Raw genomic sequence first — 14734 nt, 5'->3', positions numbered from 1 at the left:
GCCATCTTGTAATTGAGTTTCTGTGCATATACATATATAATAATATTTATATTTTAACACTATTTTTTTCAGAAATAAGTTGACAATTTTATTGAGCTTTTATACTGCTTAATTTCTAATTTAAGCCTCTTTGAATACAAGGACACAAAACATTAGATATCAGGTAAATCTTAAGAACATTTATTAAATACCACATCTACCTCATAGACAGCCCAAAATATAATATAAATTGACATATGCATTTACTTATATAAAAAGCCAGTAATTGAGGCTCTTCTCATCACATCTTGGGCTTATTTCATTCCCTACCTCGAATAGGCTCTATTCACGTCTTCTAGGTTTTTCCTCTTTTCTGAAGATAGGCTTTCTCTGCTTTACTTTCTTGCCTTATGTCAAGTTAGAACGGTTGTCTATGGATTCATGCATTACTGGTGTACTAACCCAGACATATGTGATTTTCAACACAAGACTTTACCACTATCTCACTCAGGCAAATGGCTATTTAATAGTGGGAGATTATGTTATATTTCTAACATGATCTAGGTGTCTAGTCTTACTGCTCTTACTATTTGTTGTGCAGAGGGTGAATAAAGTAGGAACGTAAGCTTATTTTTCAAATTTTATGAATGGAGCTGGTGTTTTCACAATGATTACATAACATTTGGAATATCTCACATTTGTTATGCACATTAACATAACTTTAGTTATTATATTAATACTTTTAAAGATATATAAATATTAGTTTCATTGTATAGAGGACAAAATTGAAGCTTACAACTTAATATGAACACATCCAATTTATATATCCAGTAAATGCAAGAGTTGGAGTTCATACATATTTTTTACTCTATCAGTGAAGAGAAAAATAAAAGTATAATAAATAAATATACTCATTAGTATGATATGTTATGAGGTAATATGCATTCTAAATTAACTTGACATCTTCATTTTACCAATTCCACTAACTTACCTAGCACAAGCCTTAATCATGTCTTCCTTGAATAATAATCTCCTCACTATTCTCCTAGTCTATAGCAACTAGCTTTCAGACAAGGTCAAAATAATCTTCCAACTTTATGATGCCTATACTATGTTTAAATACCAAGTGTTTTTCTTTGTACTCAGATTACATTATAAAATTCCTGTGGCCTGAAGAACCTGAATTGTCCGACAAGTGCCCAACTCACCAGCCTCCATTATGTTTTTCATCCCTTGCTTAATTCACTCTCAGTCACACAGTCATTATTTAAACATTATTCAAACACACCAAGCTCCTCTTTGCTCAAGGACTATGTTTAACTTTTCATACCTTGAAAGTGATTTCTCTAACTCTACTCAGAAATCAGATTAATGGTTCACTATGCATCATCCTGGATTTAACCTCATTCTTGATTTGTACAACGTCACGACTCTGGGCATGTTTCTGCCACAGTATTTACTGTAACCGAACAGAATTAAATCCCTATTTTCTGTTTAATGACTGTGTTCTTCATAGACTAGCCTCCATTTGTGTTTTCTGATTACCCTGATCCCTCTGCATATGGTATCATGGCTATTATATCACAAGTGCTAACTCTTTTAGTATAATATTCTTCACACACTCAAAAATTGATTGACTACGTATTGTTTTTAAGGAATTATTTTGCAAGGTATTACAGTAAATGTAAAGTCAAAAATTCTACCTCTTATCATGCATACACTTTGGTTCAGAAATTGGACAAGAAATAAGTGATATGTTGTTTGTTTCAAGTGGTAATATATACAAAAGGAATAATAAAGTGTTGAAGATATTAGTATTTTAAGTAGGGATATCACAAAAGTTATAAAAAGCTGGCTTATGAAGAAAAATGTCAAGAAGCTAATAAAACAAGTCATGCAAAAAGAAAGCAAAAGAGGCCAGGCGCGGTGGCTCAAGTCTATAATCCCAGCACTTTGGGAGGCCGAGGTGGGTAGATCACAAGGTTGAGAGATCGAGACCATCCTGGTCAACATGATGAAACCCCGTCTCTACTAAAGATACAAAAAATTAGCTGGGCATGGCGGCACGTGCCTGTAATCCCAGCTACTCAGGAGGCTGAGGCAGGAGAATTGCCTGAACCCAGGAGGCGGAGGTTGCGGTGAGCCGAGATGGAGCCATTGCACTCCAGCCTGGGTAACAAGAGGGAAACTCCGTATCAAAAAAAAAAAAAAAAAAAAAAAAAAAAGAACAAACCATGCAGAGTTCTAAGGAAATATCATTCCAATGAGAAATTATAAGCCCTTCTACATCCCTGAAGCAGGAACTTGCTTGCCATGTTACAGTTACAACAACCACACAGTGAGAGAGCGGAGAGAGCAGGAGGAGAATTATCAAACAGAGACAAATAAAGAGAGAGAAAAATAGAGGGAGAAAAATAGAGAGAGAAAATGGTGGACATATAAGATATGGAAGATCACTGGATTCATTTAAAAAGAGGAGTTTCATGATCAGAATTATGTTTTAAGATAATCATCTGTGCCAGAAGGAAATAATCTGTAATAAAGAGACAAAAGTAAATAGAAAAAATAATATTTAGGGCTGTTACTATAATCCAGTGACAGATCTGAGTTTGATCATGGTAGTATAAGTGGAGTACAGATACTGTCAAATGCCGCATGCATTTTGAAATTAAACTAAAACAAATGTACTGATTCCTCAAGGGGTTGAAAGGTCAGAATTTGAGTTGTTGACTAGGGGATTAACATGTATTTTAATTTATGAACAGTTCAGGTATCTGACACTATGCTGTGATATATATAATTGTATATGTAATAAAACCGCCCAGTTATTTGGAAAACCAAATACGCATTTGAAGACAATTAGGAAACCTTGATCAAACTTATTCTGAGTAGCTATTTAAATGATCAGAAAAGTAGTAGAAACAGAATATAGAGGGAATGTCTTCGAATTCCTATTTTCTCCCTGTATAAACTAGAGTAAAATGAGGACTGGGGGTGGAAAGAACAATCTAATATAGAATACAATTATCTTTAACATTAGGAGTTTACTGTACTGTTCTCTTTTCCTCTAACAGAAAGAAATATGACTGTGAGAACATATTCATAAGGTAGATGCAAGATCATATTAATAGATCAGTACTCATTACAATGTAATAAATCATAAAGTTTGAATTTAAAATCAAGACAGCCTTAACATGTGACTGCTTCTCCATAAAATTTTGTTTTACATGAGTCAATAATTCAGGTTATAAAAAAGTTTTTCCTCTCAGAAGTTTAGCATATTAAACCCAGCTCACTATAAAAATTTATTACAAATATTTTTCCCAATAACAAGTCTGGTAGTTTTTATAACCTTCAAGTTTTAGAAAATATTTATTTGTTGAGTTCAACTTAAATAATCACCCTCAAAATTATGCTTCAATGTTCAATATGTCTTCTTAACTAGTAATCATCAAGTATTTTAAAACAAATGTAATGCTATCCAACATATATGCACATAATTGAGTGAAGCAAGATAAATTATGCACTTCTTCATTAAATTATTACAAAAAGTAAGTTTTTAAAATGCTTGAATGTGTTTTACAATAAATATGTTTTTAAGTATAATAATGTTGAGTATCAAATATATACTTCAACACTTCATTACGTTGTAAAAAGGAGTGCACCTTACCTTACTATTCTCTTTAGTATAGTATATAAATGTTTATTAAAAATACCTTATTTTTTAACATTAATTTTTATTTACTTTTTAACTTTCATTTTTTAAAGACAGAGTATCACTCTGTCACACAGGCTGGAGGGCATGGGTGAGATTATAGCTCACTGTGGCCTCATCTTTTCCAGTTTGAAAGATTCCTCTGCCTCAGATACCTGAGAAGAAAAGCATTCTACTAATAATGACTTACAAGGTGATGTAGAGGACAAAAAAGTAATCCAATAAATATAATTAAAAGACAAGGATTGAGAGAAGAAAAATATAGGAAGTAAGCAAGACTTAACAAAAGGAAGTGACAAACGAGCTAAGTTTTTAAATACAGTTAAAATACAACAGGCAAAAATTAGTCAAGAACATTTTAGATAAAGTGGTATTTAAAAAATTGAAAAATTTAGGGTACACAAGAAAAGAACAATGAAAGACGGAGTTTGTAGAGTTTTAAGTGTCAAACTGAGTGTTTTAACCTTAAAAATTAGACATTTTATATATTAATTTGTGGAATGATAATGTATATTTTGTTATATAATATTATAATGTATTTTACACATAAATATTTGACATGTCTATATAGCACAAATGAATATATTTTAAATTTATTTTAACTGTTTTTTGCTTGTATTAATTTACTTGCAATCCAAGATCTACTGATATGAGAATAGACATGTTGTTAGGGATAGTGGGAAGATCTAAATGGAGATGATACGGCTAACACTTTCCTGTTATTATTTGATTGAACCCAATGTAAGCTAGACATAGCACTACTAATACTTTGCAATGTGTTTTTTCTCATTTTGTTTCAGAATGTTCACATATTGACTTCTACCTAACTTAATAAGTACAAGCTGTGGTTTCTTGATTTTTTTCTTATCCCAAATAGAAAAATAAAATTATCTGAAATACATTTTTTTTTCAGTAGCAAGTGAATTCTTATAACATAAGACTCTTATTAAAAGGGATGGTAGGAGAACAGGAGAGAGAGTTTCAATGACATTTCCTAAATCGATCACTTCCATTGAGCAATGGGATTGTAAACCATGCTAGCAAATGATCTAACTCAAGAGAGAGTTGTTGGAACTACAGATTTATAGCTGATTGGTCAAAAACATGAAAGGCCAGGACTTGTGAATGGCATCTGAAGTGGGGGTAGTCTTGTGGGACTCAGCTTTTGACATATGGGATATGAGGCAATCTTCAGGTAGTGTAAAAATTGATTTTTTTTTTTTTTGTGGGGGGGGAAGTGAATGTTGGGTGGGAACCCTACACATTTGGTGTCAGAAGTGTTTTGTATTAGAATGTAGAGAAACTGTTTTCCTAGAATTAGCATCAGAATCAGTATTTACTAGAATGGCCCTGGTTCAAAGAAACATGTAGTTTGGAAATAGAAAGATAAAAAGGTCAGGAGATAAGAAACTTGATTCCTAGGTTGCCACATGGTTACACATGGTATGAAACAGCAGCCATGCTGCAATCAAGTACTACATACAAAAGTTATTAATGGAATTTAAGGATTAATCCAATTCATAGGAAGTCATTTCATTGGTTGTAAAAGGAAATGTAAGCTAGTAAGGAAAAAGTAAAATATGCAATCTGTTTTTATTGTTTTATGTAATGGCTTAGCTAAAATTAAAAGAAAGTACTGGGTCAGACCTTGATGCTAGAACAAGCTCAGATTTCAATGAATCTGAGCTTCAGTCACTAGTTTCAAAGTCAACTCCAATGGAAAACACTACGTTTGTATTACACTAAGTAACTCTAAGACCTCTGATCACCAAGAAGATAGAAAACATTAGAGGAGGGCAAAATAAAGAAACCATTGAAACTAGTGAGTCTGGTGTGAAGTTGTTTCATTTTGTCAATTGGTATAATCAGCTTTCTGAAAAACCTTTACTAAAATGAATTATGAAAGTAAGTAATTTATAGAGAGTGTCTTTGGTTTTGCATGCTGCAGAGTAAAAGATCATGTTTGAGTTGATACAGAGTCTGTAGATCACTATGGAACAATCACAGATATTTATGCAGAATCCAGAAATGAAGTTAATTATTCCCAAGGAATAGTCAGTCTAGTGGATTGGAGTGAGAACATGAGGCATTTATTTTTCTGTGCCTAACCCATTTCAATCAACATAATGTTCTCTAGGCTTATTGATGTTGCCACGAATGACAGGATTTCAGCTTTCCTTATAATTGAACAGTGTTCCATTGCGTATATACGAATTTTTTAAAATCCATTCATCCATTGATGAACACTCAGGTTGATTCCATATTTTGGCTATTATATGAATAGTGGTATAAGAAACACATGGGAGTACAGGTATAATTTTAATATATTTATTTTCTTTCTTTTGAATAAATACTCAGTAGTAAGATTGCTGGATCATATGGCAGTGCTAGTCTTAACTTTTTAAAAAAAACCTCCATACTGTTTTCCTATAAAATATTTGTCTAGACCAAGTCCTTAAGCACTTACATTGTGTTTTCTTCTAGTAGTTTTTATAGTTTCAGGTCTTAATCACCTTTGAGTTGATTCCTACACATGATTACAGGTAGGAGTCTAGTTTCATTCTTCTCAATATGGATATTCCATTTGTCCATGACATTTATTGAAGATGAGGGAATATATTCTCTTCCTGGGTCCACAGGGGGCATAGTTTCTAAGGCAAGAACTTCCCAATGCCATCCAGTGAATATGAAATATTTATTCTCCCTTCCACCTCTCCATCCAGGATCTCAGAGGTCTTTGTTTAAACCTCTGCATGTGTGGGAAAATAATCAAAGTCAGTCACTCCAGCGGAAGTTTAAGGAAACTCCTTTCATAGGTTAGGAAACTTAAAGGGGGTGGGAATTCCTCCTAGGTTAAAAGTCCCCATCCCCCACATCTGGGCAAACTCCATGTCTGGATCCCATTCCATGACCTCAAGGAAGCTCTTTCTCTTTCACCTTTTTCTTTCTCTCTGCCTAAATAAATCACTGCAAAACTCTATGGGGTCTGACATTTGCTTAATCACTTCTTGTGCCTGCTGTGGTTCCTTCTCCCATTCTTGTTTGAGTGAGGGACCAAGGGCCTGGAAGAACATAGCCAACTGGGGAGCAAGCTGAGTCTCCCCCAGGTACTGGAACCTGGTATCAAAGAGACTTCTTTCTCCATTATATGTTCTTGGTGCCTTTGCCAAATATCAGTTGACTGTAAATAATGTGGATTTACTTCTAAGTTCTCTACTGTGTTTCTTTGGTTAGTATTCTGTTTCTATACCAACACCATACTGTTTTGTTTACTATAGTTTGTAGTATATTTTGATGTCAGGTGGTGTGATGTCTCTAGATTTGCTCATTTTGATTAGTATTGTTTTGGTTATTTTGGATCTCTTATGGTCCCATGTAAATTTCAGGATTGTTTTCTTCATTTATATGAAGAGTGCCATCATTAATTTGATGGGTATTGCATTGGATCTATAGATTTCTTTAGGCAGTATGGTCATTTTAGCAATATTGATTATTCCAGCCCATAATCATTGGATGTATTTCTCTTGTGTGTGAGTGTGTGTATGTGTGACTTGTTTAAATTATTTCATCAGTGGTTTGTTCTTTTCATTATAAAGACATTTCCTTTCCTTGAATAAATATATTCCTAGGTATCTATCTATCTATCTATCTATCTATCTGTTGATTTATTATAGCTTTAGTAAATGAGATTACTTTCTCCATTTTTTCAGTAATTTCATTATTGCTGTATATAATGCTACTAATTTATTATTATTGAGAAATTCAACGTGCTTTATTTCTTTTACTTGATTGTTCTGGCTAGGACTTTTAGTATTATATCGCGCAGTAGTGATGAAAGTTTGCTTCCTTGTCTTGTTCCAGATCTTAGAGAAAAGATTTTCAGCTTTTCTCCATTCAGCATGATATAAACTGTGGGTTTGTGATAAATGGCCTTTATTGACTTGAGGAATATTTCTTCTATAGCTAGCTTGTTGAGAATTTTTATCATGAAGGGATGTTAAATTGTACCATATTTTCCTACATTTATTGAAATGAGCATATGATTTTTTTTTCATTTATTCAACTCATGTGTTGTATCACATTCATTGATTTGCATATGTTGAACCATGCATGCATTCCTGGCATAAATACCATTTCATCATAGCATATTCCCTTTTTTATGTGCTGTTAGATTTTGCTAGTAGTTGTTGATAATTTTTTCATCTATGTTCATCAGAATATTGGCCTGGAGTTTTCTCTTGTGTCCTCATCTGGTTTTGTTAGCAAGGTAACTTTAGGCTTGTAGAATAAGTTAGGTTTATTTTCTAAAGATATTTGGAATTATTTGAGAAAAATTTGTGTTAGCTCTTGAAATGTTTGGTAGAATTCAGCAAGAAAGTAACTAGTGCTGATATTTTCCTTCTTGGGAGTTTTTAAATTATTATTATTGTTATTACTGATTCAGTATCATTACTTCTTGTTGGTCTGTTCAAGTTTTTATTTCTTCCTTGTGTAATCTTGGTAAGTAGCATATGTCAAAGAATTGATCAAATTTCTCTAGATTTTCCATTTTTCTTTTTTTTCAGCATTTAGTTATAATAGTCCTGAGTGATCATTTGTATTGCTATAACATCAGTTGTAAGGCCATCTTTTTGTTTCTTATTTATTTATTTTGGATCTTCTGTTTTTGTCTTATTTAGCCCACTAATGTTTTGTTTTTGTTTTGTTTTGTTTTGTTTTGTTTTGCTTTGTTTTGTTTTGTTTTTTAGTTACAGTGGAAGACCCTGGGAGCCAGTCCTTGGTCCCTCATGTTGGGGACCTAAAGCCATTTTTCTGCAAATGATATCAGTAAAATGGTCAGAGTGTGGAGAATAAGAGATTGTAAAAGGTCCTGACATAGAATCCCATGAACTTTGTTACTACTAGCTTTTTTCCATACAAAGATGTTTTCCCACATTTAGCTATTAAGAAACTTTGGAGTAAAAACTTGTCATCATGTGAACATTTTTCCCCAACAAGCATTCACTGTGAGGTTTTGAGAATTTTTCAATGACTCTTGTCTGAACCATGTTAAATAAGAGGTTGGAAAATAATAACTTTTAGCTCTCCTTTTATATTTATTTACTGAAACTCTTCTTTGAACAAAATTATCTCTTTTTATTGTCATTTTATTTATTCTTGTTGTGGGAGCTTATTAAAAACGGTTATAATAATCTTTTCTTTTCCAGATGCTCTTCTTATAATGTGACTTTAAAACCCCTGGTATGAAGAAATAGAAACAATATTTCTTCCTATTTTTGTGTGTTCTTTGTGAATTCAGTAAAAAATATCACTACGTAATTTACCATGTTAGGTCACATAAGGCAATTCTAGCTTCCAAAATTCAATTCAATTCCAGGTTTCATGTTTTATAATTGAGGATAATTGGACTTTGAACCACTGAATCACTCAGGAACAAAAAGATATAATGGAATAGAGGCAAATTATTCATTATACTCCTATTTCTAATTATTGACCAATACATTACAAAAGTATAATAAAAGAGTTGTTTCATATTAAGTTTAAAGTTATTTATAAAAATAACACTTCAGTTATAATGAATCATAGTAACAATTTCACAGCTAAAATTCTCATAATTCGAGCAGTCAGAACATCTTAATGCTGGCTTCTCTGTTTCTTTGATTTTACTGCATATTAAAGAAATTCATTTTTTTCTGTCATGAAATGTCCTAGCTTCCTTTCCATTTTTTGTCTCATTCATTCTTCTCAAAAACTCATTTATCTGATAGGGAATGTATTTGAGAAACAAAAACATTAGCACTAAATTACCTCATGGTACTACTTGGTTGCCTCTGATTCTGTGCACTTCAACAGATAACTCAGAAATAAATTTAAAAGAAATTACAAGTTTACATTTCTGATTTATATGTAACAGATAGATAAATATGTTTTATTTGTATTTCTTTTTTCTTATGCTTAGAACGCTGTTCCCTCAAAACATGACTATATTTACTTCTTTTCTTTGATATTTTAAATACTATTAAACTTAAATTGCTAATGCATACAGGGATTAAAACCTAGGTGATGGGTTCATAGGTAGAGCAAAGCACCGTGGCACATGTATAACTTATGTGACAAACCTTCAAGTTCCGCATATGTAAAGAAAAACCATTCAGGACATACATGTAGGCAAGGATTTCATGACCAAAACACCAAAAGGATTGGCAACAAAAGCCAAAATAGACAAATGGGACCTAATCAAACTCCACAGCTTCTGCACAGCAAAAGAAACAGTCATTAGAGAGAATCGGCAACCAACAGAATGGAAAAAAAATTTTTCAGTTTACCCATATGACAAAGGCCTGATATCCAGAATTTACAAAAAACGAAAACAGATTTACAAAAAACAAAAAACAAACAAACAAAAAAACCACAAAAAACAAACAAGCCCATTCAAAAATGGGCAAAGGATATGAACAGATACTTTACAAAAGAAGACATACATGAGGCCAACAAACATATGAAAAAATGCTCATTATCACTGGTCTTTAGAGAAATGCAAATCAAAGTACATTGAGATACCATCTCACACCAGTTAGAATGGCGATCATTAAAAAATCTGGAGACAACAGATGCTGGAGAGGGTGTGGAGAAATAGGAACACTTTTACATTGTTGGTGGGAGTGTAAATTAGTTCAACCATTGTGGAAGACAGTGTGGCGATTCCTCAAGGACCTAGAAATATAAATTCCATTTGACCCAGCAATCCCATTACTGGGTATATATCCAAAGGATTATAAATCGTTTTACTATACGGACACATGCAGGAACATTTTTACACTGTTGGTGGGAGTGTAAATTAGTTCAACCATTGTGGAAGACAGTGTGGCTATTCCTCAAGGACCTAGAAATATAAATTCCATTTGACCAAGCAATCCCATTACTGGGTATATATCCAAAGGATTATAAATCATTCTACTGTAAGGACACATGCACACGAATGTTCACTGCAGCAGTTTGCAATAGCAAAGACCTGGAACCAACCCAAATGCCCATTGATGATAGACTGGACAGGGAAAATGTGGCACATATATACCATGGAATATTACGCAGCTATCGAAAACGATGAGTTCGTGTCCTTTGTAGGGATATGGATGAACCTGGAAGCCATCATTCTCAGCAAACTGACACAGGAGCAGAAAATCAAACACCGCATGTTCTCACTCATAGGTGGGTGTTGAACAATGATAACACATGGACACAGGGAGGGGGGCATCATACACTGGGGTCTGTTGGAGGAAAATAGGGGAGGGACAGCAGCAGGTGGGGAGATAGAGGGGGATGGCATGGGGAGAAATGCCAGATATAGGTGAGGGGGAGGAAGGGAGAAAATCACACTGCCACGTGTGTACCTATGCAAAAATCTTGCATGTTCTTCACATGTACCCTAAAACCTAAAATGCAATTAAAAAAAAAGAAAGAAAGAAAAACAACAACAACAACAAAACAACAAAACCAACTGAGGGAATCTGTTTTGTTTCCAGGTCCTCAAGGGGGCGTAGTTTTAAGAGCAAGAACTTCCCAGTGCCATGCCTCCTTTCCATCTCTCTCCATCCAGAAAATTTAATGGCTTATGTTTAAATTTTGCCAGCGCAGGAAGAAACTAAGAGTCAATCACCACAGCGGAAGTTTAAAGGAACTCCTTTCATTGGCCTGAGGAACTTGAGAAGGTGGCAATTTTTCCCAGGATAAATTCCCCTGCTCCTTCACCCACACCAGATTTCCAGCTCTCTGGAATCCCCTCCCACATAGTGGGAGCTCTCTTTCCCCTCCTGGATTTCCCCTCTGTGGTCCCCTTCCACCCCGTGTGTATCTTTTCTCTCCTGGATTCCATCTTTCTGGATTCTCTCACTCAGCGTGAGGGAACTTTTCCTACTCTGGTTTTCTCCCTCTTGGAACCCTTCACACTCAGTGTGAGAACAGCTTTTCTTTCTCTCAATCAGTGTGAGAGCTAGCTGTTTCTTTCTCTCTCCTTCTCCTTTATCTCTCTCTGCCTAAATAAATCACTTTTCTGCAACACTTTTGGAGTCTGGTATTTATTTCATGAGAACACTGTGCCATGGTCTCCTCTCTCATTCTTGAGAGAATGATAGACCAAGAACCTGGAGAAACATCCTCTCAGAGAAGCTGAGGGATCCCTTGAATCCCTGAACACCAACAAAACTATCAAAGTTGTTTTGTCTTCTAAATATATTCTACAAAGACTGTATAGTTTCATGTTGATACATTATCAGAAATGATTATTTTATAATTGTTTATTATAAATTTATTTTCTATTTGTGTTATTAATTATTAAACTGTCTTGTTTTCTTTCTATGTAAGTTTGTGTCTATGTTTCTCTCTGCATTAATTTAATCTTTAAATTTGTAAAATAGTTATTTAATTCAAACTGAATACTAAAGTGAATATACTCATAAAACCTCTGACCTTTTATTCTTAGATCAAAAATTTTTAATGTTTTTAAAATTTCAAGTATGTGTGCTTAAATACATGTCACCATCAATTTTATTACTTATAATTTCTATAGACATAAATTTTATTATAATTCAGGTGAAAATATTTTGTTTGTTTTAATTTCAATCATATGTAATTTTATGTTAAGTATCTTGTTACTATTGATATAAATTTGTGGAAGAACATGTAAACCTTACAATGATAATCAGAAATTACCTGCAGTTACCTCTGGCAAGTTTCACAGTTTTGTTTAAAAATGGTGTTCTTGTTTAAATGTAGCAACATGCCTTGGGTAAAACCTCCTGTATATCCATTAAACAATTTTCAAAATATTGTTTTTCAAACCTCTATCATTACCATTTTGTACTTTTTACATCTATCAAGTCTTAAGTAAACATTTCTGAATGGTAGTTTTTAATGTATCTTTGGAGATGTGTTTTTTTTTTTTTAATTACATTTTAAAAGCCATGTCATTACCTGAAAAGAATTTTGAACTGTTATATCTTCCTTGCATAATAAAACTACATAACTAAAATTCCTTATTATGTCTATTAAAGCTACTTGCCATCAAACCATATTATTTTCTATAATGAATATACTTATATACAAAATTTAAGTTAATGGTAACTTTAATTTTAAAAATAATTTCTTACTATCATTGGCTTCTATTGTTGGTGTTTAAAATATTGTAATTTTAAATTAAGTTATTCTTTCAATTTTCTAGGATTGTCTAAACATCTCTTTATCTATAACCTTCTGTTAATTAAATATGACTTCTGGCCGGGCACGGTGGCTCAAGCCTGTAATCCCAGCACTTTGGGAGGCCGAGGTGGGTGGATCACGAGGTCAAGAGATCGAGACCATCCTGGTCAACATGGTGAAACACCATCTCTACTAAAAATACAAAAAATTAGCTGGGCATGGTGGCGCGTGCCTGTAATCCAAGCTACTCAGGAGGCTGAGGCAGGAGAATTGCCTGAACCCAGGAGGCGGAGGTTGCGGTGAGCCGAGATCGCGCCATTGCACTCCAGCCTGGGTAACAAGAGCGAAACTCTATCTCAAAAAAAAAAAAAAAAAAAAAAAAAAAAAAAAAAAAATATGACTTCTGTAAGTGTAGATCTTATTTTGCATCTTGCTTGTGATATATTAAGTACCTTGAATCAAAAGATAATTTTTCAATGTTCAAACATTTTCAATTATTTATTTCTTTAGATGTTTTATTTATGGTTCTGATTCCAGTTACATTTGATTACACTATTATTAGTCTTGTCCTTAAGCGCATATCATCTGTAAATTCTAGAAAAGCTTTTAAAAATGTATTTGAAGTCACAGGAGAGTCACCAAAAGCACAGACTGGAGGAGATTTATCATTTGAAAAAAGGTGAAACATAATGGGTGAGTTCCAGATTTTGCCTTTCCCTTTAATGCATTCCTGAGTTCTTGCTGCATGAAACAGCAAGATATACATGATGACATACAAGACCATACAATGATATTCAGAATTTAACTGAAATTCACTCTGGCAAGTTTCATGGTTTTCTTTAAAAGTGGTGTTGCTTTTTTTTTTTTTTTTTTTTTTTAATGTAGTAACAAATTTGGGTAAAACTACACACACACACACACACACACACACACACACACACATATCCACTAAACAGTTTTCAAAATATTGTTTCTCAAACCTCTATCATTGCCATTTTGTATTTTTTATATCTATCAAGTACTAAGTAAACATTTTTAAAAAGTAGTTTTTAATGTATCTTTGGAGATATGTCAGAAAAGCAAAAAAGAACAATCTAAAATTGTCTTGGTTTAGAAATTGAGATTAGTAGAAGGAATTTACAGTGGGAGAAGGGAACCTATTTCAAAATAGGTATATAGATTCTTTTTACATCTTTGGCTGGCACCTGAAACTGTGCATGATTGGAAAAGACACCAATAAATCGGCAAGAAAATACAAACAACTATAGTAGAGAGAAAACTGAACAGAGATTTCAGGTGACATGTACTGTACAAGCATTTGCAGTCTCAGACATACAATATTAGGAGATACAATATTAGATCACAAAAAGTCAAGCCAAGTCCAAGAAATAAGTACTTTGGCATGCTTTTGTATGACAGAGACACCTGACAGCAATAACTTAAGCATACCCTGAGAATGACCTTATTATCTAAGAAAAATGTGTGTTCAGTGTCCTAAGCCAAGGAATCAGAGAGTTGTCAACTAGAAGATTTTCTCGTATCCATGAAGGACAGCAAACTCCTGGCCCATTCCTTAGAATGCAGGCCATACAGAGGTCAAGGCCCTTTGCTTTGGGTTAAATGAAGGTTGCTAGGAGGAGACTGCTAAGTGGAAGGTGTTAAGTGAAAATTGCTATAAAAACTACATGCTTTCAACAAACAGTAGTAGGTATCTTCTCCAACCCACCACCACTCAGTCACCCCTGTATGTAAGTCCTCAATACACTCTATGTAGTTCACTGTGTCTGGGTCTCTTTCTTGGCCTCTCAGATAGGGCACCATCCCTACTGGAGTCAGTAGGGGTTG

The sequence above is a fragment of the Saimiri boliviensis genome, chromosome 16 (assembly GCF_048565385.1).
Source record: "Saimiri boliviensis isolate mSaiBol1 chromosome 16, mSaiBol1.pri, whole genome shotgun sequence".
Taxonomy (NCBI): Eukaryota; Metazoa; Chordata; class Mammalia; order Primates; family Cebidae; genus Saimiri; species Saimiri boliviensis.
The sequence above is the reverse complement of the archived record's forward strand: the minus strand, read 5'-3'. Positions refer to the sequence as shown.